The following is a 27,598-nucleotide window of genomic DNA, read 5'->3' on the forward strand; positions in this document are numbered from 1 at the left end:
TATTCCAGAAAAACATAAAGAATAGGCACCGTGAACGATTGTCACGTATATTAGTACTTTCTGAGCAGCTGAACAGCAACGTTTATCTATATTCTGTTGGCCTCATTGTTAAGTTGATCTGTTGTGCGACGGCGTAACAGTATATGCCGGCCTTACCTGACCGCTTTCACATTATATATTAGGTAAATGCAAGCTTCTGCGTTATCACGTATGCTATAGCACTCTGCATGCCCGAAGTGGTGGTTATTAGTGTTAGCTCTTTGTAAATTTGTTCACAGCAGCAACGGTACACTCCAAAACAAGAACACGGGTATCGGTGCAAAAGTCGACTAATGCACTATTGCATATAGTCGTTCGGTGTCGTTATATAGGGACGACGCTTTGAATATTTACATGATGCGCACCTACAAATTATCCTCTTCCATACATGAGCGCGCAGGCCAACGCAGTGCCTTCGTTCACACGGCTGAGCAGTAATTTGCTGTCAGCAGGCTACACTACTCACAGAACACTTGGTAATTCACGGCATTTAGGAGCAGATTACACTAATTACCTTCCTCCTGCGGGGGACATACAGCTTAGCTCAGTAACGAGTATTCTCAAATGTTCTTACCAGAGAGACGCGATTTTTTTTTCTGTGAGATAGCCAAGCAAGGGCTGAGGCGATAATTACGGTCGTCTCATTCTGCCCAAGCCCGCAACGGCCTAGACGGGTGCATTTGCTACGCTGGCCACGGTTAGTTGAGTGACACTCATGCGCGTAATGGATACGATCTTCCTTATCACAGCACCTCGTAGAGAAAAAAAGGTCTGAGAAAGGAATGCAGTAACCATTTACGCTCCTGAGCACCATCTTTAGAGTCGAACAAAGCAAATATAGGCCACTGTCTATCAGCGCCACTTATGCTTGAGCTTGTGAACGAAGTCTATTGGAGAAAAATTTTTACACTATGCACAAAGAAAACACCTTGGCACGAGATGGCACTTTTGAAGTTTTACAAAATTTTTGAACATTGCCGGTGGCGGAGAACACATTTATATTCCTTGAGCTGGATTATTCAAAAAAGTCGACATTACTTTCTCGAGAAATCGATACCAGATTTGGAATACTCTAACAAAAATTGGCTAAGTAACCTTTTGAATAATTACGTTACGTCACATATTGCAATTTACGCATTTTAGCCGGTGACTTTGCAAGATATACCTAATTAGAACGAAGTTGACAATGGCATGGGTTTGGAGATTTGTGCCACCAAAATAGTGATAAAAATGCACTGTTTTTCCACGTAATTTATAAGAAAACTCCGTTTCATGCATTGAGGTACAGAAATAGCTGGGTAGCCCATGTATTTCAATGCAATTTGGCCATCAACATTTCGAAACTTGTGCCTTCCTGAAGTTAACGCCAGTGTAATTGACATCCAAACTCATCGTTACAATCTGTACATTTCAATATGGGCCGTAAAGTAATTAAACTATGTGTAAAGTCATCTATTGAACTTTTGGTAATGAGTCGAATATGTATTTCTTTTCTTTTTGAATATTCCAGGTTAAAAAAAACGACATGCTGTCCGCTACAGGTGATTTTTTTAAAATAGTTAAAACATAAGAACTTCAACCGATGCAACTAGGCACAGTAAATGTTGGTGTGAACATTCATAATGCTTATTAAAGCAACTTATTTGTCCTATAAAAGACCTGAATCATACGCTCCCACATGCGGCATTTATTTCTCTCAATATGTTAGACTATCGCAAGCCAACCTCCAAACTAGAATATATATATAATGAATGTGATTTTATTGCAGTGGCGTTGTGTTGAGAAATTTGGTTGCACGAGTACTCCTAAAGTAGGCCCTCTTTCTCGAGCTTTTCAACACGCGTGTGTCGGCAAGCTTCGTCGAGAAAGCACGTAAGATTCCACTGCATTACACTTCGCAGTAGACCTTCTATACCTGGAGTCGGGTAAAAGCTTCAGGAGCTTGCTCTACTCTGCTGCGTAGGTGCATTTGTAGCGATGTTTACTGCAACGAAAATGACAGTTACCCGTGCGAATTACTGTATCTCAATATTTAAGAAATTGCGCAGAGCCCTCCAAACGTTTTGTAGTTTTTATTTGCATCTTTGTGATAACGAACCTGGTAATAAGAGCTAGCTTCAACTTGGGGGACATTGTTAGGCATAAATCTGCCATCGAAATCCTTATCTGCGAAGAAAAAGATGTATCACTTACGTGGCGCTGTCATGGTGGCGTCGCTCTTGGTGCTGACGTTGTGGATACTTTCGACGTTGTTCTCCACCAACCACATTTTCCTCGGCACAACTCTATGTGGGCAAATGCTCTCTGCGTGTTGCTCTTTCTTTATTGAAATTAAAATAAAAGAAAGAAACGTAGTCACCTTATAATGGTGACGGCTACTCCTTTTCTCATAGCAGAAACAACGATATAAAAAAAATGTTCTGGGAAATGAAAAAGAAAGGAAGAATCACTTCATAGGGCGAGAAAGCCACAGCACAGTCCTATACGCCTATGAACATAACAGTGTAAAAGTCAAATGCAAGTTGTATTTTATCATCGTTGTCGTGTCCGCCTCCATCTTTCTGCCGACGTCGTTTTCATGAGCATGACAACAGCCAGCTACGCACAAGCACACGACAAGCTAGTGAAGAACAATTTTGACGCGATAGACATAATATAATCGTCACCCTTATAGTGTGGCTCATTCGGGCCTTGCATGTTAAATGAACAGATGCCACTGCTCTCAGTGTTTGCGTGCAGTGCAAAGCGTTGCACCGATTGCCCACCGCTGTTTTTTCGTGATAGGAAAGTCTTTAGCGCACTGGATCCCCGAGTGCGCACTGCATCACAGACTCTCCGAGCTACGCCCATTGGCTGAAAGCACTGCCGCGGATGGTCCCGGAATGTCCAGGACTGATAATTGAAGAAGCCCTGTGGGGACGCTTTATTGCTTCGAATTTTCTGCTCCATATAAACCATATAAATCATTTCATACTGCAAGCCTCATACAGGCTCATGCAGGAGTGGGTACGTATAATAAAGGCAAAGAACGTCAAACAAAACACATGAAAACATATAAATGGAAGACTTGCTATACACATAGCTCAGATTGCTAATTTAACGTATCTTGAAATAGAAGTAAGTATCTTTTTAGTTTGTAACACAAAAGAGGAAGAAACAAGAAACAATTTGAAAAGCACTCGCACACACACACACACACACACACACACACACACACACACACACACACACACATATATATATATATATATATATATATATATATATATATGCTCACGGATACATATGTGTGTTCGCATATATGCATAGGTACACCAGGAACAAACCAATTTCCGAAGGCATTTATATTCACATACCATCACTGAAAAAAGTAGAACAGCTCAGGAGTGGCAAATTTTTCTTAGTTTCTTAGTAGCAAAAGAGCGCTTATAGTAGCAAAAGAGCGCTATATTACATAACCATTTAGTTTTCGTTTCACTACATTGGGTCGTCGGCACTCGAGAAGGAAGTGTTGCCCATTATTCTCAGCGGGGCGACTGTGGTATTGCATAATAATAGAGCAATCAATCCTATCTAAAATTTGACTTGTACATTCGGTTCCTATTCGCAGACAGTTGAATAAGTTACAAGATCACTGTTGTCGGTAAAATTTTGCTATGTACGATTTCTGTTAGTGTTGCAACTGTAATTCTGCAAATGAAAAATCTGAAATTAATAATTTCTGCAGCTGTACGCTTTTCGCTATTCTCAGGATAGAAAAAAATGTGTGAAACAAAATTTCTAATAGAAAGAATTGTTGCCCGAGGGGGTTATTAGGCTAAATTAGAGATGCCCCATAGCAGCAGCGGCCCTAACGTTAAGCGAAATTGTGACTTTCTCGGTTACGCAGAGCAGATGCATGACAATGTTTCATGGCCTACAGTAACCTTATAATAGCATATATTCAAGTGCAACTGTCCGTTATTGTGCAGGGCAGCACAGTCCGACCTACTTCTGGCAAGATGTCACAGGTCAATTTCCGCCACCCAATGATATTGCCACTATAGGCTCCACATAAGACAAGTATTCTTTGTCTTTATACAGAAAATACGAAATTCTACAATGCTTTGCTGAGCACAACCATGAACCAACCCCAGTTCTCCAGGTCAACGGGTAATTTTGTCTCTGCAGGTAAAAAAAAACAAAGAGTTGAAGAAAAGAACGTCTCAATATGGAAACAAGACACTACCAAAGCAATCTACCTCAGGGAAGGAGAATTTATGGCTTGAACGCTGCATACATGTGAGGTGCATCCTCACATCTGAACTTTATCACCGTTTCTCTAGCAAAACATCAAAGTATGTACAAAGAGCGCAAACAGGCGTAAAAGGAGGGAGAGCGGCTCACACGAGTAAGTGATAAACATTTCAGGTGTATGAGAGCGCAGTTCAATATGTGCAGTTCAAGGTGCGTATTACTCCATCCGAAGAAAAAGAAGCGAATCATGTTTGCCTACTTTGGTGACGAAGGTTCGTGTTTTTCAAGTTCTCAGTCACTAGAAGTGTTTTTACTCGTATAATGTTCGGAGCCATCACTGTGCTGCTTTCAGTAGAACTTTCGTCGCTGTATTCAACGCACATCCAACTAAGTTCACAAATTCTAGAAAAGCCTATTTTTCAGAACTTTTAATTAAAAAAAAGGAAGAGAGAATTCATGTCTTTCTTGAGGAGGAGCAGGGGGTAAAAGTTTATTTGCTCTAATTGGTTAGAAATTAGCGTTAGCAGATGTGGTCGGCTATCTTCACGATCTTCTTCCCCTTATGCGCAGGGTCGACGCCCCTATTCCAGGGCAGCACTGAGGGTGGCTACTCGGTGAGCGTGCCTTACTAGTCCATGCTGTATGTCTAGTCGCTGCTGGAGAGCACCGTTTCGCACTGCTGCACACTCGGGTCTTTTATTTGAAGGAATTGTTGATTGTGAACGCATCCCCATGTAGTGTGATACAAGGTGGGCTTGGCGCCGCACCTGGGGCAAATGTCTCTATACTGGGTGGGAAACATCTTGCTTAGTGTGTTTAGATTTGGGTATGTTCCTGTTTGCAGCCTCCTCCAAGAGGTTGCTTCATGCTGATTTAGGCTGTTGTAGGGTGGAGGGTACTTGATTCCGACCCCCTTATAATAATTCAGAATGTCTGAGTATCTTGGGCTGACTGGTATGGATTCCTCATGGTCGGTGCTTGTGGCCGCTCGGTTTGTGTGCTCTCGAGCTGCCTTGCCCGCCTTAGGTTCCCTTCTATTCCAGCGTGTCCCGGTACCCAGAAAATTGTATGCCTGACTTTGTTGTTAACCCTGCAGGAGCGGAGGATGTGAAGCGCTCGGCGTCCTATTCTGCCGTTCATGTAATTCCGACAGGTAGCTTGCGAGTCGGTGAGCATCGTTAAAGACCTTTCGGATCGGTAGCCCTCCACCGCCGCTTGAGCTACGGTTATTTCCTCAGCTTCCATTACCGAGCAGTCCTTCATGGACGCGCTGCTGATCTCTTTGTAGTCCGGGCTTATTACTTTGGCAGCTGTCTTTACTATGTTTGTGCCTCTTTGCTTGGCGTATACTGCAGCATCTGTGCATACTGTTTTGCTTTTTGTGGCCAGGTACTTTTTGACGTATTTCACCCTTGCGTCCCTTCGCGCCGTGTGGAGGTTCGGGTCCATGTTTTTGGGTAGGGGGCTAACAGTGTATGTTTTCCGATATTCATCAGGAATCCCCTCCGTTCTTTCGGTTTCCTTGATTGATTCCGCGAAGCCTAGCCTTATTAGCAGTTCCCTTCCCGTTTTTGTCTGCTGGAGTCTCATGAGCTGTGCGATACTTTGGGCTTCTTTTAGTTCTTCGAAGGTGTTGCTTAAACCAAGTGCGATTAGTTTCTCTGTCGATGTATTGTTCGGCAGGTGAAGTGCTGTTTTGTACGCTTTGCGTAAAATGGTGTCTGCTTCTTGTATTTCCTGTTTGGTGCAGTTGAAGTACTGGAGTGAGTATGCGACCCTGCTGACCACCAGGTTCCCAACCAGCTTAAGTGTGTCTCCTTCTTTCATCGCATATCTTTTTGTGATACCCGCGTGATCATGCGTGCTATTTGGGTTGTTGACTGCTTTAGTGTTTTCAGCGTGTGGGTGCAGCGCTGGTTGGATTGCACACACATGTTAAGGCTTTCTTTGCTTTTCTTGCCTGGTGTAATTCTCAGTGTGTCCTGTCTAGAAGCTCATTGTTGTTTCTTGTCGGAAGTATTGGGAAATTGAGTTGCGTCATCGGAGCGCCTCGATATAGCTCGTAAACTTTGAATTACCAAGGTGAAAAAGAACTGAGAAAGTGCATTCACTCCATTATAATGCAACTTTATGCAATTTATTTGAAGACTGCATTACAACTTTATAGTTGAAGGTTTCCGTGGGAAAACCTGTTGTTGCCGATTGCAAGAACGCTTCAAACACTTTTGGGGAGTTTAAACAAAACAAGTTGTCTCCAGCCATTGTTACCTCTGTAATGTTCCCGAGTTTTGTGTCTCCCATATTAGGCGTGTTTTCTCTTTGCCTTATTTATTGAATCTCGCACGTAGTATACAGCGAAAGTCGGCCACCTCTGGTGTATTACCTGAAGAGTCGTACTCTGCGCGACAAATCATAAAGCTTATGTTTCTAATAAAAGCTGTGATTTCATTGTTTTGTTTATATTGAATTGAACTTGCAGTTTTCAGTTCCTACAAATAAAATCGAACAGCAGCGAAATCCTGTCTTCTTTGCGGAATTTTAGCGTGTACCCGTTGCAGAGAATTCCTTACGATATTTTATGCAGAAAGGCCATGTAATGTCTATAGATATTTCTCTATGAAATCAACAGAATTTATATAGATATTTCTTTAGACTAGTCTATAGAAAGTCTATGGACCTACGTCCTTAAACTTTTTGTAGATTAGTCTACAAAATGTCAGAGTCTATAGATTGCCTACAGACGATCTATGGATTAATGAAAATTCGTTTTTGTGGACAAATGTCGGCAGAGTGCTTATAGACAAAACTGTATAGGTTTATACAGGGTGTTTCAAGTTTGAATTCCCGGGTTTAAAAAACGAATGTGAAGAGGAGTATGCAGATGCCATTTACCTACCCAGGTTTGCTCCCAGGCGGTCGCAAACTGTGAGCATAGTTGTCGTCGTAATGTCAGTACTTAAATAAATTCGATAATTAACTTTTTATTTACTGCAGTTAGTATGTATGTTTATATTGAAAACTCAGAGGTGGTGCCATTTGGTGACTATTCTATTTAGTACTGTTTCAGTAACGCGCCTGTGTCCCGAGAAATGCACGTCTGAAATTTCAGCCCAAGCCCCACAATTATGCATGCGAGGCCCCTCCCTAGTGTGACCCAGCTGTTGCGCGTGACGCTCCTTCTGACAAAAATGTGTGGTCACAGGCCACGGTGATTTATTTCTCAGCCAGCGTATCCGTTCTTGGCCAGCAGAAGCGAAGAATGACTGTGCGGGTGACGTGAGACTAGCCCTGGTTCTTTGAGCAATTGCTAGTAGAGCGGGCGACAAGACGCCGTGCGGCTTAAGACTTCTTATGCAATCAGGTGCAGCGATACTGCTCTGCTTTTTTTAAGTAATGATGGAAGCTTTATTTGCAGAATGATAGAAATTGCTGTCATCTCACAACAGAAAGCGACAGCGTCAGCTGCCATACAGCACGTTATTAACCAATAACGTTTTCAGGCTGCTTTGGAAATGCCCAAAGAGAATTTATGAGCCTGCATTGTCAGTGCTTAGGACACGCGAGTTAATGGCCCATTATTCTCTATGCCACCTTTTTAAAATTAGAACGCATCCACTAGTCATCATGACGGAGCGTGAATTTGTGTCATCGCAGTAAAATTCATATTTATTTAGTTACACACAGCTCCGATTCTAGCATTACTTTGAAAGAGGTAGGAATAAAAGAACCACAAAAAACAAGTACAGTGTAAATTCATGGCCTACATAGAAACAAAACCTACAAACATTTTAAAAATTTGCTTCAAATATACCGTTGCTTACACACTATTAGTTTCGAATGATATGAAATGTTACTTAACTTAGAATTATGAAAACCGCCAATAAACCAAAGGTTCAAAAATGTTCAAAATGCTTGCATTCCACCGCTAAACACCACATGAACCGCTCTCGCCTAGCCTCACAAAAAGAAGTCCAATGGACAGAGATCGGGAGATCTCGGCTGCCGAAACATCTCTCCTTCGCCTCCAATCCAGTGCCTTGGAAAGTTACAGTTTAACGAGTTCTTTGATTGGAGGAGAAATGTGGTGGGGCCCCGTAATGCTGGAACCAAACTTGCCACAGTTTGTTCAGAGGGAAACTCGAGGCAAAGTTATGGACGACGCCAGCAAAAATTTCGTGTGCATAATTCTTTCCATCGAGCTTCCCTTCGAAGAAGTGAGGGCCAGTGATTCTGTCCCCAAGTATGCCACACCACACATTTAGACCCGAGCGAGTTTGGTGGTTGTGTTGCTGCTGCAAGTGAGGCATTTCTTGCTGCCAGTGGTGAGCATTGTGAATGTTCACTGTGCCGTTCCTGCAAAATCAAGCCTCATCAGTTAAAATCAATGTTTGTATGAAATACTTGCCTTCGTCAAATTTTATTAGGGTTCCATTACAACAGTCTGCCTCACTTAGGTCCTGACGAGGATTCACATGGTATGGATGAAATTCGTGCTTTATAGAACGTTCTGCGCTGTTCCCGCGCTTTTAACACATTGTTTAGAAATCTCTCTCATGCTTAAATTTGGCATTGCATGCACGAAGGCAAGGACATAAATTTCAAAGTCCTCATCAATGATGCTCTTCTTGAGCTGTCTTTTTTGGTGACCAGAGCCTGTTGTGCGAAAACGTCTGAAAATGTTAACAAATGTTGCTTTGGTTGGAACTCGCCGATCCGGATGGCGAGACGCGTGCAGACTCATTGCTAATGAGGCGTTCAGTTCATCTCCCACACTGATATCAGTACATCATTTTTTTCTGCCGTAGAATAGTACCTCGACCCAGACAAAGCAGCCATGTTTCAACGGAGAAGGTCCCAACGCTGGGCTTGCTTCTTCCAACGGCCCAGCTTAGTAGAATCAATCGGTGGTAAAGGCAAATGCAAATAATGAAGCTGAGTGGTTAACTCGATGCGCTTGCAACGCGATGCCTGATCTGTCCGGCGCTTTCGCACAACCGCGAATGAAAAAAAGAATATATTCAGGCATACACCACTGAAGTGCGCTACTCAGGCTAGTTCACACTCATCCATCTATTTCACAGCAGTTTTTCAGGCATAGGTGATGCAGGACCCTCAAACCACACACTTCGGACAGGTACAGCGTTCATGAAACACTACTGGCAAATAATACACTGCCCAGCAGCTTTCACCTTCGTTTCATGCTTAGCGCTTGCATGATATTGGGCCTCCGAAATAAACAAATAAATAAATAAAAACAAAGTCACTATCGTAATCCTGCACTTGAGTGCTTCGACACTACGTGTACGGTGGCACCGCGCTTTGTCCCCAGCCCTCGCCCGTACCACAACATGACCAAGCACGAAAAAGAACAGACGGAAATGCTACTAAGGAAAGCGTATAAGACGGCGCTATATCTGCCTAGAAACACGCCCAACGATAAACTGTTACAGATGGGCCTAAGCAACACATTTGAAGAACTCGCCGAAGCACAGCTCATTGCACAGATCGCCAGGCTCCAGCAGACTGCCACCGGCCGCAAGCTCCTAAAAAGAATAGGGCATAACACAGACGGAATAGAGGATCGGGCTGCTAGCATCCCAGACAGCGTTCGCCAGACACTGGAGATTAGCCCCCTACCGAGAAACATGGACCCGAATCTCCACGCCGCCAGAAGGCCGGCACGAGCAGATTTCGTGGAATGAAACCTAGCCGCACTAGAGAACACAGTATACACAGACGCGGCCGTATACCCATGGGACCGCAACACTAGAATGTTTAGAGTCGCGGCAACAGTGGTAAACCACACGGGAGAACCAATTAGCTCTGCGACCGTGAGAAACTGTACGGTAGCGGAGGGGGAGGAAGTCGCCGTAGCTCTAACGGCGGCTTCACAAATCTCTGATAATACTAAGGAACAAATCTCTGATATTTCTAAGGACTCCAGAGCAACATGCAGGAACTACATAGAAGGCAGAGTTAGTAAGAAAGCACTGAGAATCCTCCTCAAAATAGAGCCTCCTAACAAAAAGATAAAACATAGGATCTTCTGAATACCGGGACACACTGGGATAGAGGGCAACTCAAGGGTGGACCGCCTAGTTCGCGAACTCACGCACCGAGCAGGGCAGTCGGAAATCCTAGAGGCCCCCTTAACAGTGTAGCCAACGTATGCAGAAATACTTAACCACTACAGAGGAAGGAGACCTAAATACCCCCCACCCCACACATCGCTCACACAACATGAGGCAGTAAGCTGGCGAAGACTGCAAGCAGGTACGTTCTTTCACCTGCACACATTACACAAAATGTTATCTACCCAGTACAAGGATACATGTCCGCGGTGCGGAACAACCCCCCCGTTATCACGGGGGAATGCAAGCGTAATTTCGCATTCCATAAAGTAAATATCCCAAGTGCGGAACAATGGGAGGGTCTGCTCACCAGCAGCGAGCTCGCAGCCCAACGGGCAATTGTGCAGCATACCTGCGAGGAAGCAAGACTCAGCGGTGCCCTGGAATAGGGGCGCCGACCTTGTGAAGCGGCCAGGACTCCAGACATGAAGACACCGGCCCACCGCCAGTCTCTCTGAGATATGGAGAAATAAAGTTTTCCATTCCATTCCATTCCCCAACCCTGCAGGTCATTGCTTCAAATAAGAGCTCGGCCAAGCCGCTATGCAAAGTCATCCTTCGGTTTCGCTGGACACGAACGAGAACGGTGGCCAAGAACGAAAACTAACACCGTCGCCTGTCACCCCGCATTCTTGTCAGACGGAGCGTCATACGCAGCAGCCGCGTCACACTAGGGAGGGGCCTCATAGCGGGTGCTGCCGTCTCGCATGCATAATTAGACGGCTTGGGCTGAAATTTCAAACGTGCATAACTGCGGACACAGACGCTTTGATAATATTGTACAAAATATAATAGCGACCAAATGGCACCGCCTCTGAGTTTCCAATATAAACATACATGCTAACTGCAGTAAATAAGAAGTTAATAGTGTAATTATTGAATTTAGATAAATAGTGATATTGCGACGACAATAATCTCGACAGTTTGTGACCGCGTGGCTGCGTAACGTACGTAGAAAAATGACTTCTCTGTACTCCTCCTCGCATCTTTTTTTAAATAGCTGGAAAGTTTAACTTTGAACTCTCTGTATAGTTCTAGTTTTGTACACGTCTGCGAAATGTTTATGGACCATCTATAGAGCATTCCTACAGATCAGTCTATTCTGTATATGGACTCGTGGCCTTACATTTCTGTAGCTTAGAAGAGGGTGGGTGTAGGACAATTGGTGATTCATGATTCGTAGATTCCTCCTTGTCTATTGCGGTCTACAGACTGCCTAAAGGCGATCTCTATAGTCCAGTCTATAGGTAATCTAGACCCTAGCCTTACATTTTTTGTCGAATGCTCGACCCAGGGTGTCCCAGCTAACATATGTTTAGTGAAGCTGTTCAACGAAAAATATTTAAAGAAGACTGCAAGAAGATCTGATTTTAAGACCTATGGTGTTCCGCCGCCAGAGATGCTAACTGCGGTCTTTTTATAATTGTATATATTTCACCATGCTTCCTTTCAGCGTGCTTTATTTTCATTGACCAGCTTGCCTCAAATAGCTGGGGCACGCTATATACTAGTTTTATACGCCACATTTTGCCAACTATATTTCGGCAGGAAATTTCATTCTGATTATGTATAAACGCTCGCTGCTTGTGGTTGTTATGAAGGAGTGTATCGGAAATGTATATAAACATTTATTGTATTCACTATGCATATGGGAACATACGTAGGGAAATGCACACGGAAAATCATGCTTACGGATGCAAGCAGTCGAAAAATCTCAAATGCATGTAGCCGCGAGTCTTTATGCAAGGCTGCACGAGCAGTTGTGCACTTTAACATTTTTAGAAATGTTACAGTTAGATGCATTGCATCCGCTTAAACGAAATTTGCTAGCTATCAGCTATGTACAAGTTAAATTTTCGTTTACATATGGCGGCAAGAAATTTCCTATGTACATTACGCATGTGCAGATGTTGCTTCTCATCTGCACTTATACATTATATTAATTAGATTAATAATGTTCTTGGGCCAGCTGCACTCTCTTATGCAGCGTAAACAGAAAAAAAATTGAAGCACTTCGACTGCTGCTGAGCCATGCAGTGCGTTAAAGAAACCAAGTGCACCAATATTGAATTAACTCTTTCTATTGCGGGATATAATATAATAATTGAATAACATGATCAGGGGTGCGACTGCCAAAATACATTTCGGAGCAATTTTTTGAGCAAGTAAAATTGCATTTAGGAGCAGTTTGGAGCAGATACAATGTCATTTCAAAGCACTTTGGAGCAGGCCAATCAGAATATTCGAGCAATAATGGAATATGGCATATGGCAAAGCACTTCGAAACCACTAAAAAAAAGCAGAGTAAACCATCACAAGTGCCGTACATCGACTGTGTTAAGCAGGGTCTTTAATTGAATATTGAAGCGGATTACTCCGATGCTGAACGGCATCCAATGCATGTAAATTTTGGTTGTAGCACCTATAAATCTTTAATTAGTGATAACAACCATAAAAAAACGTGCATTTAGCACCAGTGAGCCCGAAATTTCTAAAGGTAGCCCAAGACGATTTTTTATACATACATATTTTCTTTAACCTCGAGACTGGGCTTGAAGTGCACGGAAATGCGCTTCACCAACAGCCCGTACGATGAAGCCATAGTTATGAACTACGGCGTTTTATTATTGCAATAGCGATTATGTGGACGCTCCAGGCGCATTTCTTCCAAAGTCGCCACCGTGATGTTCCATATAAAATCTAAGGGTCATAATGTCGTTGCTGCGCGCCGTTTGCGCGAGTGCTCAATCTCGCGGGCACAAGGGAAGAAAGCGGGGAGAATGCGCGCCGTCTTCCGTGGTACGCAAGTTACCGGGAGGAAGGGAGGAAATGGGGGAGGCCCCCTTCCTACTTCGGCGGCAGCTGCTGCGTGGGCGCGAACTAGAAATATATCTGCGAGGGGGACGCAATGCATGCACACAGTGCGGATAGCTTCGTGTGCGCTGTGTTTTAGCCCATTACTTCGCGCTGAAGCGAGAGGCATCACGAAAGTCATTTCGCCCGCTGCTGCTCCCGCGCTTTCCCACTCAAGCATTTTGACAGCGAGTACGCGCGGTTGCTGTGGGAGATGTGTTCACGTTTGTTTGTGCACGCGTAAAACCATGGTTGTTAATTTAGTTAGCAAGCGAATGTTTACGAGTTTATATCACCGATAAAACTATTACATTTACTTCGTACATCAGTCAGCTAGCTCGCTATCGAAATCGATGCTTCACTTTTACGGCAAAGCTGTGTTTTTTCAAAGCAATTCCGACATAATAGACCAGGGTGATTACAAAGAACCTAATGCTTAACTTTCTGGTATAACGTAAAACTATTACGATCTGTTTTTATTCCAAATCCGCCTTTAGCCATCAGTGATAGGACAGAATAGCCCATGCCTTGCCACAAGGGCATAAGAACCGATTGAAATAGTTTCACCTTATACCGCGGTCCGGGGACCTAGACGGCATCCCCTCTGAACCCGCTGCAGCGGGCGGCTCCCTAATATCTAGTGCGCTCGCAGCGCCCTCACCCTACATTAAAGTATACGGCCCACTGAACCGTACTCTAGTACATTCTGAATACTGTGCCGTTCCGACAGTAGCGACAAGAGCTGCGAGTGGTCGTGCGTGCACCGGTCACTTGCTGTGTAAGTTGTGTAATGTTTTAGTGAGGTGAAGCGTTTCAAAAATATGCTTAATAAAGAAATCCACTGGATACCTGGTATGGTGTACAACAAGACCGCATACCTATACGGTGATTTTCATATTCCCTGATCTTTTTCCAAGTCTTCCCTGGCTGCTTTGATGAAAATTGCCTGGCAGTCTATGTCACCTACAGTTTGTGTGTAATAAATACTATATTGCGGTTTAATGCTTGCCAAGTTACAGCTAGTCCATAATTTTTAGATAAAACTAATCTCGTCAGACACTTGACATGCACTTTAAGATTCAACTGAACGGAATTGTTTATTAATAAAGCGGACAAGATCTTAGGCGTGTTCGTAACAAGGACACCGAAAGATACACGCAAAGCAGATGCAACAATGTGAGGGAAAACTATTGAATTACTATCTTTTTACGGTTCATTAGTAGCTTTTATATAATTTTTTGTCATTACTTATGTCTCCAGTTAACTTGGTTTACTTCTGACTAAATACTACATGGAAATACGAATCAGTACCACAAGAGTACAGTGTTGAGCAATTAAACAACCGTAATGTCCGCTGGTGCAAGACACCGTACGTTTCGTTTCAAGAAAGGTTCGTCTTACACATATTGTACTCATCAAAATCACAAACAAATGAGAGAATTCCAAGCGATTCCTAAAATAATAATTGCTGAAACAAAGACACCGGACTGGACTGTGCAGATTTTTCGGCTGTTAAGGGAATATGCCCCTGCCGAGCGAACATGCTCAGAATAGTGACTGAAGTTTTGATCAATCAGGTTAAGAAATGCAATTTATTTGCGCAAAGAACAGTCTGCAATGTCTTCCTTCTCATACTCCGAAATGACTACATTATTTGCCATGCTTTCAGTAGAATGCACATGAATGGGGTATATTGATAAGGTAATTTATGAGTTCAAACATGTTACGCTCTCTTACGTGTGTTGATAACGGTAGAACAAGTGCAATGCCCACTAACTAATTTAGATTATCTGTGTGTTATCTATTCAGTAAAAGTCACCAAAAGGACAAGCTGTGTTTTTTCCTGCATGTGGTATGTAGTATAGATGCTTTCCGAGAAGATGGCACTAAATCCAACAGTAATGCAATACGGAGCACTTATTTCGCACGACAAGGCCTTCATACTATGCACGATCGTCAAAATGCGAATCGGCGCCAGCAGCTGTCTATACAACCAGCTGATAGACAGCAATTAACAGCCCATAAACAACGTAACTCCGAAGCACAGACAGGCGCTGAGCGCTTTTCAAATAGCCCGGAAAATAACTCCTGCTGCTAAACTGTTCATGAAAGAGACCTTGAAAAACTAATCTTCCAAATATCGTAGAACCCATTGCTTTTATTTTCAAACGCGTAAAGGTGCTCCGCCCCCGAGCGTCTAAATAATTCTTTAAATTTTTCGGCTAGGTTGCGAAGATGCGAGCGACTGAGCGTATGGCAGGCTTCGTGCACCGAAAGATTTTGTGGTTGCATGTATTTAGATTGGTAGCCAGGGGCCTAACGAATACTGCTACTTTTACCCCACGAAAACGGCAGCGCACACACTGCAGAAGCATGCCCCACGGACGTGGCACTTCTTCAGACTACGCTAGCATTTATGCAACTATACGTCTTTGTTTGAAAATTACTCACGCTAATAGTATTTCTGGGTATATAGGTAAAGCGCATCATGAGAATTTCACTACACATGCGGTGCAGCGCCATGTGGCGGCCCGATTGAGCGCCACGAAACGAGATGTACCAGTGTACGTTGCCTAAAACATAAAATTCGCTTAGTGGCTGCTCAGTATCCATGTAAAAGATGGCGTAATATTTTTACGCTCATCAACTTGTCATGGCGCGGCGTTATTCGAGTCGGCGAAGGACCGATCAAAAGGCGCCACAAGGTCGCGGAAAGAGGAACTGGCGAGCAAGATGGGTATTGGCGGCCATTCAGGCGAGGGGCCGAAAGAAGTCAAAGCAGGTTTAGAGATTACTTTTGTTGTTGTTGTTGGCGTGGCCGTGACGCCCGTCAGCTTTTCATAGGCATCCCTGTGTATTCTCTGCTCCGCGCGTGCATTGAGAAGCTTGCTAGAAAGCAAGGGGTGCGAATACCCCGAAATATGGTTGTCTCAGTGCAAGCGCGTGTACACGAATTGCTGACAGTACTCGTGGGTCGACGGCGCCGTATGGTCGCCTGCCGTTGTTTCTCCTGTGTTTGTTAACGGACAATAGAGGCCCGCCACGGACTCAAGGGCTTGCGTGTGTGGTGCAATGCAAGTGCGCGACCTCTAACAGCAAGGGGGAATCACCCGTTCTCTCGCGCCTAAATAAAGGGGGCGCGGCCAAGACCTTGCGAGTAGCCGGCATACAATTGGGTGAACTTTACTGGATCGTCATCAATATCTGCCCGTCCCCAACACAGGGAACTAAAGCAGGGAGAAGTTATTTAAACGCACATTTTAGACCGAGCTAGCAGTCTAGAAGCTGAGCCTACAGCCTGCTGAAAAGCGTCAAGGAGCTAGTGCATCCAGTATCGCCTGGGACGCCCAGCCACGTTTGAACTCCGAGTGGCTAGCTGGCGTAAGAGACGAGAAACCAACGTCTGCAATTAAGCTCACGGTAGTTCCACTCAAGTTAGCTCAACGTGCGCGAAGCAAGACGTCAGACCTAGGCTCCCGGGAAACCCAGCACAGCTATCGCATAAACCTCAACGATATCCGCTCGCCAGCGTTCTTCGGTGAAGCACTGCCGTAGACTCCACGCTTTATGGAATTGCTGCTGCTTCCGAGCCATGCGTGTCCCATCATTTGTCTTCTTTTGAACTCACTTTAATGGACCACCGTTAAGTGATTTCGTGTGTAGTGCAAATTTTTACATCCACTGTTAATTGCTCGTTTTAGTTCTTTTGTCGTCATCATTGATCTATATTAAGTGCACGCGTGTTAGTATTCCTCTGTTTCTTTTAATTTGTGTATTGCTGTCAGTCGATAAATATTTTTTTCTCTCTTTGCATCATTAGCCAACGGCTTTCTGGACTAAGAGAGCCGCCCACCTAGGGAGATGAAAGGACACTTTCTCGCTGTTTCTTACAATAAACGTTCATTCCTCCTCCTCCTTCTCCCGACTCTGACTCCTTCACTGTGTTCGCTTGAGTACGGAACGACCCACCAGCTTGTATAGCCCCTCGACGACTTCGCGCCGATGGCGATAGGGTGAAATGTCGTGAGACAACTCTAAGGCTAAAATCAACAAGCACGAGTGATCGCTTGCCGTAAAAGATTTCATATAGTAGAAGCGAGAACCACAGCGACCTTTCAAATCATGTAAATGACATATTGACACTATGCCCGAGTCGCCTACACTCCATGCAGCCGGTTGGCACTACGAAAAGCGATCACTTAATCACGACCTATTGGCGGAAAACTTATTTTCTAAAACTTAACATTCAGTGTATTTGACGTCTGATGCCACAAAGCGACGCTGTATTTGACGTGTGATGCCACAAAGCTAACACGAATGCACAGATACCAATGTACAGGTAGACACCACACACCGCTGCCACAAGCATTGACGTGCCTGGCGCAGTCGTTGACTATTCAAACTGACGCGGACAGATGGCGCACCACCGTTGCTGCCATAGCGCATGCGAAGGTGCTCAGAGCAACGAGGGCGTTCGCGTGGCGCAAATTCCGAGTGCCTTTCCCGTTTTCATTTTCAGGAGATTGGAACGTCAGGAGATTGGAATGGCAACATATTGGAATAGTTTTACGTTATAGGGCCCTTGGATAAATGTACCCCAACTGGGGCCCATAGGTCTTCTCTTACCCCAACTTATCCGCCCCCCCCCCCTCCGGGTGTGGTCAGGAAGGCGAGTATATGGATGTTTCGGCACCAGCACAGCCGCCTTGGATACCGGCCGTGTCCCCTCCCCCACCCCGCATTTCGCTTTCGTTCCCATAGATCACGATTGTACCAGGAATAGACGCTGTTTTATTTTCTGCGCCAAATAACACAGGGCGCTGCAGTGATAACTTGTGATATGCGCATTTGCACATCGGCTCTCATACCGTAAGTTTTGGCAGTCAACACAGATGCAGCACCGTGGAATGTATGGCTCAAAAGTAACAGACATATTTTAATTAAGTTTAAAAAGCCGATTTTTTAGCCAATATTGCATTTGCGAAGTTGAAGCCCGACAGTCATTTATTGACCAGCAACAGCTTCACAAAACTCGTCCTAGGTACTACGGCGTGCAGTATTTTGGCTGTGGGCAGCCCTGAACCCAAACGAAAATTAAATCGCGTGTAGGTGGCGTTGGTATCAACACCCTATGAGAAAATCCAACCTGCTCCCCTGCTGCTCGGGTGCCAATGCTTCATTCTGATCCGTAAAGGATTTTTTTATTTGCTGCTATTGGCAAACGTGATTATCCGAGCTGCGGTACCATCACATGATTGGGAACAGAATATATCACGCTTCGCTTCCCCCCCGCCTGGCGTGCCCATAAAAAAAAAAGAGAAGGCCGTGATGAAGTCCATGCCTGCGGAAGTTCGCGCTACTGTTAGTCGGCACATCACTGGTGCACTTTTTCATATTTCTTTTGGTGCTGCCATACTGGGTCGTCCGCAAGTACTGAGGCTGTAGCCTCTAAGACGATTTTGTTTAGGTAAGAAGATTTTGTTGAGGTAATAATATGACTTTGGGTCTTCAATTCACGACTTGCAAGGTTTCCTTTATAATAGCTTATTAAGCAGTCATCTAAGATATCCTTATTATCTGCCATATTTTTCATGATATCGAGTTCCTAGTGATCACAAAGACGCGCAACCTGCCATAATATCGGAAAATAACCGCACAAAATTCACCTTTTTATAAAATTCCGTGCAGCTGTATCAACACACTGTATTTGTGACATGAAGTCACACAGCAACGAAATTATAAAGAGACGGTTAGCTAGGACTAGAAGAGAGTGTTTTTTTTCCACACCGCGAAACTGATACAAAACTGATAAATGGAACACTGTATACATACTGACGTTAAATACATAAAAACCATTTAGCGAAATAAATTTTAGCCCGTTAATTCCTGCAATTATGATGTAAGATCTTGCTAAAACTGCAGCCCACAATTCTGCGGCACTATAAATCTGCTACATTGGGTACATGAGCTCGGGCTGCTGGTTACCGGAGCGTTCTGTACCATTTACGGCCAGTCAAGCCGGCGGAAAGAGGGGGGGGGGGTTCAGACATATATGACCCCCCCCCCCTGCCCGTTACTACACCACTGTCCAGCACGCCGCCAAATGGGATGTGTGCACAAATGTTAGTGCATCTTTGTTTGTTCCTATGATAAGCAGAAGCAATAGATACAGTAATGACGTACGCATATCCTCTGCCGCACATGCATACGGCCTGTGAAGGACTGGGAGGGCTCAGAGGATTTGGCCCATATTTAAATTGAATGAGAAACTTTAATGAGTTCATAGTTCAAGATATCAGTCTACGAAAAAACACCCCTTATTAGTCATGCAGCCGTAATATGACGACAACGTCAAAAGTATCTCAGAATCGGACGACACGCAACGCACACGCCACATGCGCGACATCGGTTCATCGCACACTCACAAAGTCTACGTTGACGGCTACAAACATTATGAGTCTCTCTACTGTTAGCTTGATGCCTGTTTGGAATCCGCTTGTCACTAAAGTTTTCATTTAAAGGGTGCATTATTACAATTGTATCGACGTTTAGATTTGTTTATTCTACTGCCGCAAAACTCAAGTAATGACAACTGTGAAGGTTGCCTTAGAGAGAGAGAAAGGCAAAGGAAAGACAGGGAGGTTAACCAGAGATTATCTCCGGTTGGCTACCCTGTACTGGGGGAGGGGCAAGGGGATGCGATAGGTGAGAGAGAGAGGGATTGAAAACAAAAAGAAGAAAAAAAAACTACACACACACGCACGCACACACAAACTGTTTCTGTGGGCACTGTCACGCAGCCCGCAAAGGTGTTCCTAGTGTTGTGCAGTGTCACCGTACAATCCTGCGTCACAATCTGTCAGAAAGTCCAGTGTCTTTTAAATACCGCAGCAGCGCCTTCATAGCCGATCGCGCTGATGTTCGCGTAGGCCAGTATCCAAGGATCTTGTTTTCTGTCAGTGGGCGCTTGTCCAGTTTGTCTAGGGTGGCTGAGAGGACTGCTCTTTGCGGGTTGAAACGAGAGCACTCACAAAGAAGGTGCGCGATTGTTTCGTTGCACCCGCAGAAGTCACAAAGTGGGTTGTCGGACATTCCGATAAGAAAGGAATACGCATTTGAAAATGCTACTCCAAGCCATAGACGAACTAGAAGGGTACAGTCGCATCGTGGAAGCTCGGGCGGAATACAGAGTTGTAAATTAGGGTCCAGGGTGTGAAGCCGTGCACATGTGAAATCGGATGAATTCGACTGAGCTAATGTCAGGTCGTTTGCCAGTACGGCAAGTTTTTTCGCTGCATCGGCTCTCGAAAGAGGAATGGCAACGCAGCTGACGCCGTCATGGGCAGATCGGGCAGCTGCGTCTGCTCGATCATTGCCGTGTATGCCACAGTGACTAGGCAACCACTGATATATGATATCATGTCCTTCGTCAACTATGCGATGATGTACTTCTCTGATCTCTGCGACGAGCTGTTCATGTGATCCATGGCGCAGTGCTGAGAGTACACTCTGTAGGGCTGCCTTGGAATCACAGAAGACTGACCATGCATGGGGTGGTTCCTCCTGAATGAAATGAAGAGCCGCACGCAAGGCTACCAGTTCAGCAGCTGTCGTTGATGATACATGCGACGTTTTTAGCTGTATTTCGACGGATCTTGTTGGTATCACCACAGCAGCAGCTGAACTTGCAGATGAGACTGAGCCATCGATGTAAACGTGTACGCGGCCACTGTGCACTGCATGTAAAAGTTCTAATGTGGCCTGCTTCAGGGAAAACGACGGCATGTTAGCCTTTTTAGTGATTCCTGGGATGGTGAGGCGTACTTCAGGTCTGTGCAGGCACCATAAAGGTGAGGATGGTCTTGCTGCACCACGTCGCCACGTCTATAATCACGGCTATAATCAGCGGTCGGCAACAATACAGAACAATAATCAGCGACTCCAAGACGGCTATTAGGAATTTCACAAAGGGCTGGGTCTCCACCGAGGCGGCCAAAATCCTGAACCACAGAGCAGAAGACTTTAAGAACGGCACAATTACACCCAAATACCTCAAATGGATCCCGGCACATATGGGAGAAGTTACCATGAATGCCCCTCCCAACCTCAACGAGAAGGCCCACCGAGTCGCGCGAAAACTAACCCACCGCGGCACGGACAGTGACGGCCCAACACCCCGCAACCCCCGGGGAAGGGAGAAGGATTGCGGCGGAGGCGATGGAGAAGACGGAGGAGGCGACGACGACGAAGAAGCGATAAAAGACGACAGGGACAGACTGGTCACGTACCACGACATACTGACACACTACACGAAACAAAGAGAAGCATACCCACAACCCCACAAACAACTCGTCAGGTCGCAAGAAACAGATTGGAGAAGATTGCAAACCAGAACGTTCCAAAACCCAGTCCACTTAAACAGAATAAATTCAACACAATATCCAGACGCAAGCTGCAAGCTCTGCAAACATGAACACGCAGACATGGCACACATCTTGTGGCAGTGCACACAGATCAGTTCAGTATACGTAGAGGACAAGATAGAACCGGACCTTCTCGAGGAGCGATGGCTAAGCGCTCTGACTAGCTCAGAACTACACGACCAATTATGGGCTATCCAGCGGGCCCGGGCAGCGGTGGAAAGGCTATGCCTCACCGCACACAATGCCCGGGTGGCCTGAGCCCGGGCTGGCAACCTCGCAGGTCCTTTTTCCATTAAAGTTTTTTCCGTCCGTCCTTGCTGCAGGCATGTAGTTCAATGGCAATGAGGTGCGATTGGCAACAATCATACGACTGATAGTTGTGTGTGGCCTTTCTGCGGGTAGAGCGGCAAGGTGGTGAGAAGGTAGTCGGGCAACGTGGCGAATATGCGCTCTGAGAGCGTCGGTTACCAAGTACGTTGTTATTGGGTGATCCCGAGCTATGACAATCGTTGCCGCTGTAGACGCACACCTCGGAAGACCGAGACACGTCCTTAGGGCTTGAGCTTGTAGTCCCTGGAGTATACGCAGGTTTGTTTTGCAGGTGTTACCAAGCACAGGGAGGCTGTATCTTGCGAAACCGAGGAACAAGGCGTTATAAAGCTGCAGCATTGATCGCACCGATGTGCCCCATGACTTTCCGCCGAGAAATTTGAGGAGATGTATTATTGTCAGCAGCCTCTTCTTTAGGTACGAAACGTGCGGGCTCCATGATAGGTCGCGGTCGATAATTACCCCTAAAAAGCGGTGGTTACGTGCATTTGCAACTGCTTGTCCGTTGACACTTACAGAATAACGCTTCATTTCCTTCCGAGTGAAAGTAACAAGGCAGCATTTCTCTGAAGACAGCTCTAAGTTCTGTTTTCGCAAGTACAGTGATGTTAAGGTAGCTGCCTTTTGTAGCCGTGCTCGTACCTGCAGTGGTGTTACAGCAGACGCCCAAATGCAGATGTCGTCGGCATAGATTGATACTTGAACTGTGTTGGGCAAGCATCTGACTAGGCCAACGAGCACTAGGTTGAATAGCGTCGGGCTTAACACTCCGCCTTGCGGTACTCCACGGAACGTTTGGTGTTGAGTCGTGGCGCCTTCCTCGGTCAGCACGAAGAAATGCCTGTCGGTGAAATAACTGCACAGCCACTGAAAAGTGCGGCCACCGATTCCTGCGTTAATCAGGGCCTCTATAATTGCATAATGTGCTACATTATCATAGGCGCCTTTTATGTCAAGGAATAATGCCGCAGTGAGTCGTTTCATCCGTTTTTGATGTTGAACATACGAGACCAAATCGATGACATCTATAGATGAGCGCCCACGCCGGAAATCAGCCATAGCATCTGGGTACACGTTGTAACTTTCGAGGTACCATTCCAGGCGAGTCAGAATCATTCTTTCCATTATTTTCCCTATGCAACTGGCCAGAGCGATGGGGCGGTACGATGACAAATCTAACGGTGATTTGCCAGGTTTGAGAAGCGGAACCAAGCGGCTGCATTTCCATGCACGTGGAGCCAAACCATTGCGCCAAGACTCGTTGTAAAGGTTTAGCAGCATGAGTCGTGCTTTCTGCCCAAGATTGGCAAGCGCCGCATATGTAACGCCGTCCGGCCCAGGTGACGAAGAGCGCCTGCAAGTCGCTAGTGCCGCTTCAAGCTCCTCCACCGAAAACGTTACATCCATGCGGGAATCCCGTGGCACAGAGTGGCACATGGTGTAAGGGCGCGTTGAGGCTGCGAGCTGGCAAGTCTTGCGCAAAATTCTTCGGCAATGTCTATTTCACTGCGACCTTGTTGCAAAGCGAGGGACTTAAAAGGAACACGCTGTTGCGGTGATACGCGAAGTCCACGCACAGTTCTCCATATCTGAGATAATCGCTGACGTGGATCCAACGACTCACAGAAACGTTTCCATCTTTGAGATTGAAGTGCATCAATGCGGCGTTGAATCTTCTTTTGCATCCGCCTTGCCTCTCTGAGAGCATGGATGGATTTGGTTCTCCTGTATCTTCTTTCAGCCCGCCGGCGAACTGCTCGTAGTCGCTGCAGTTCGGCTTCAAATTCTTCGTATTTCGGGGAAGGCTTAAAAGCACGCATAGTATCTTGCATGGCTTTTTGAATTTCGCTTTCCAGACTTGAATGGTTCCCTTGCTGACATACTTCCTCCATGTGCGACCGAAACGCCGACCAGTCAATTCTCCGGAGTGTCGTGGAAGGGCATTTAGATAGTCCCTTGATCTTCAGGTAGGTCGGAATGTGGTCGCTTCCACGGGATTCGATGTCTGGAAACCATTGCACGTTTCTTTCAAGACGCCGAGAAACCAGGGTCAAGTCTAGGCAGCTACTGTATGTAAGCCCGCGTAAATATGTTGGACTACCATCGTTGAGGCAGTAAAGGTCATGCTGTGTGGCAAAGGATGCTAGTCTCCTTCCCCTGGAGTCCATCTTCAAGCTCCACCAAAGCGGATGGTGGGCATTAAAATCTCCAGTAAGAATCGTAGGGTCGGGTGTCGCTGATAGCACGTCGTGCAGTCGTTTAGAGTCGAAGCCGCGTGAAGGAGCAAGGTAAACAACGACGAGTGTTAACGTATGCTTGTTCGTTTTCACAATTAAACAAACGTACTGGTTGTCGTCGTGAGGCGGGACTGGGTGCAACACGTATGTCAGATCACATCTAATATATACAATTACCTTGCTCGCATCACCAGATGTAGAAGACATGAATGCTTCATTGCCAGAAATGCGTATTACATTCTGCACGTTCGGTTCGCAAATTTCGAAAATCGGTTTTCGAAAACGTAGTGTCTAAAATCGGAAATTCTCGATTTGAGACCACGTGCATTCCACTGCAATAGAGATGCTTTCTTGACTTCCTTGTGAAAGGACAGCGAGGGGCGGGCCATGGTGCTATGCGATGCTTTCAAGTACTGGAGTCAGCGCATCCAGCACTTGCAGTGCGCTACGAGCAGCCGGATTGTCCATGTTTGTCAGTAGTAGACGCATGACATTCGTGAGGGATTTGAGCATAGCAATCACTTGTGAATAATTGTCTCGCATTTGGTCAACTGAAGTGACATTTGACGCTAGGTGGCGAGTCATGTGCTGTGGCTCTGGCGCGTGGCATGTCTTCGGCAGTGCTGGCCACACCTCACTTGATGAAGCAGGAATAGCAGGACTGCTTTTATCGTTCACATTCGTGCTCTTACTGGAGACAGATGGAACAGGAGGCGGCGTTGCCGGACGAGACTTTTCCCTTGAACCGAAAGAGGATTTCGTAGAGTTTCGTTTCCGGGAGCGGTGTCGCCTTATCGCTGCAGAAGCATCTCTGTGTGATGATCCGTCTCTGGCCATTTTTCGCAAGATTTTCTGCTCTTTCTTTAGGCGTGGACAGTCTTTTGAGGATGCGGCGTGTGGGCCTTGGCAATTAGGGCACTTGAGCTCTGTTGCACGGCAAGTGTCAGTGTCGTGTTGTTCGGAACATCGTGGGCATGTCGCTGTATTTCGGCAGACGGCGCTCACATGTCCAATTCTTTGACACCTTCTGCACTGAAGTGGTTTGGGTACGAAAGGTCGTACCACATGCCGAAAGTGTCCGACCTTTACATGTGACGGTAGGCAGTCACCTTTAAACACGAGCCTTACGCAGGTCGACTTGCCGAGGCGCCGAGCTTGTAGTAAGGCAACACCATCTGTGGCAGGTTTGATTAAAATTGGCAGGTCGCTGTCGCTAATCGATGCGTCAATATCATAAACGACACCAGCCGTGGTTTCGTTGTCCTGCGGAATGAGGTAGTGGACGTTGATGTTGCCCAGGAGCTTTACTGCCATCAAAGTATTGATTGCGCTTTGGTTGTAGACATCAATAGCCAGGACGTTCTTTTGAGTATTAATTCTGATATCCTTGATTTCTCCTGGGACAAGAGCCTCCAGAGAAACGGAAATCGCTTGTCTATTAAGGCGGTTGAGGTTGTCGGCAGGTGTGTCCGGCACAAAAAGAATTGTGTGCGCAGATGGCCTTCGCTGTGGCATGACGGTGGACTTACTTGACGAAGACCGTCCGCTGATGTTTCTTCTCTTGGCCTTGCGATGTACCACTCTTTCGAAGCCTTCGTCATCTGAGGCGTCATCGCTTGAGCAGGAGTACAGCGCAGTGTCCTCGCTGGCAGCTTGACTCGGTGGGCAATTTCTCTTCCTCGGGCCGGTACCTGCCGAAGCAGTCACGTCGCGTCGGCATTCTGCCGACTCCACTTCCATTGCCGTGGCAATGGGAGCGGCGTCACCCAGTAAAACACGGGAAAAAGCCGAAAATACTACAGCGCGAAGGAACAGTGGTCTCTACGAGAATCACTTCCAGGTTGCCTTAGGATTACCAATAGTGGTTACGTAGGTCATATCATGTGGTCAACAATTGCGGAGGTACACACTATGTGTGTCCTAAAGCCTACAAATATGCTTTAAAGCAATATCAGCAGTATACAACCCTGGTGGTGTAAGTCTACCGTAGCTGCATATTATCCGCCAGTACCTCTGCTTGGTGTTGTGACTTCGGGGTGGAGGACAAAAGACGGGCTCGTTCAGTAGACGAAGAAGAAATGAGAAACTTTATGCAATATTTAGAGATAATGGATGATAGCGTACAGGTACCAGTAAGAGCGCATCAGACCGACTGGGTGGCTGGAAGCGATTCTCTCTCCTCACAATTGGCCCGTTCTCTCTTAAATCCCTTCGGCGAACCCTCGTCGGCAGCAACCAGATTGACCTAGTTCTCGTCGTCAGGAACCAGGTGGGGCAGGGTGATGACGTTGCCCCCTTCAAATTCTTGATTCATCGCGGAGACGGTTGGGCGCTGCTGAGCTGGCTGGGCGCTTCTTGACGTCGCCTCCGGTGTTGAATTCTTCATTCGTCACTGAGAAGTGGGAGCTCCCGTGGCCAGGTGGTGCATGTGGTAAGGCAGATCCCGTCGCCTTGTGGTTGCCACGTGGTGCTCGTAGCATGGCACAACAATGGTCAGAGCGTACACGAGCTGGGCGGAAATGAACAACTTCTTTCTTTATTCAATCTATTGACAGCATATAAACCTGAAACAGTAAAACTTTTAGAGTATCGGCTGTTTTCTGGTTCATATCACGCCTTACCACAATCGGTATACGGGCTGTTCGCTCATGGTAACATGACATTTGGTGAAGTCCCACCCTGTAGCCTTCATCGGGGGTGTTACAGGAAACTGGGTAGAATAATAAAAAATGCAAAGAAGTATAGATACAGAGTGTTTGATTTAACTTCAGCCGAACTCTAAAAATAGGCCAATGCTACGTAGTTGGACTGAACCAAGGTAATGTTCTTCGCCGTCGCTTTGAAGTACACAAATTATTTGTTGCATTGCACCTGATTAGATAATTGGTCCTAATTAATGAATTTCTCAAGTATTATATTTAGATGAAAGTGTTAATCAGAAAATTGTAGAGCGTCATGAAAGACTGCTGATACAGCCTTATGTTCATCACTACGTGCTAATAAAAGTGTATTTCAGAGCGTGAAAAAGCCCGCTAATGGACGCAATATTCCCGTGCGACTAGCCACTCGAGGCACTTTGCGTGTTCGCGGGCTTTCTGAGAATATTTGAGAAGTTGAATAATAATTAAAACTAAATATGTAATTAGGCAGAATGAAAAGAAACAAATATATTGAGTATCTCCAAGCCACGGCAAACAACATTAGCTTTGTTCTGTCTAGCTACATTGCATTTGCATATTTTTAAACTCTGGCTAAATCCAGCCGGGAGAACCTGTATACGCTGGCAGTACCTTGGGGTTTTAAGTTTCGAAGCAAGTACGTTCCGCGCAGTATATAATTATCTCTACGC

Source organism: Dermacentor variabilis, chromosome 7, assembly GCF_050947875.1.
Source record: "Dermacentor variabilis isolate Ectoservices chromosome 7, ASM5094787v1, whole genome shotgun sequence".
Classification (NCBI taxonomy): Eukaryota; Metazoa; Arthropoda; class Arachnida; order Ixodida; family Ixodidae; genus Dermacentor; species Dermacentor variabilis.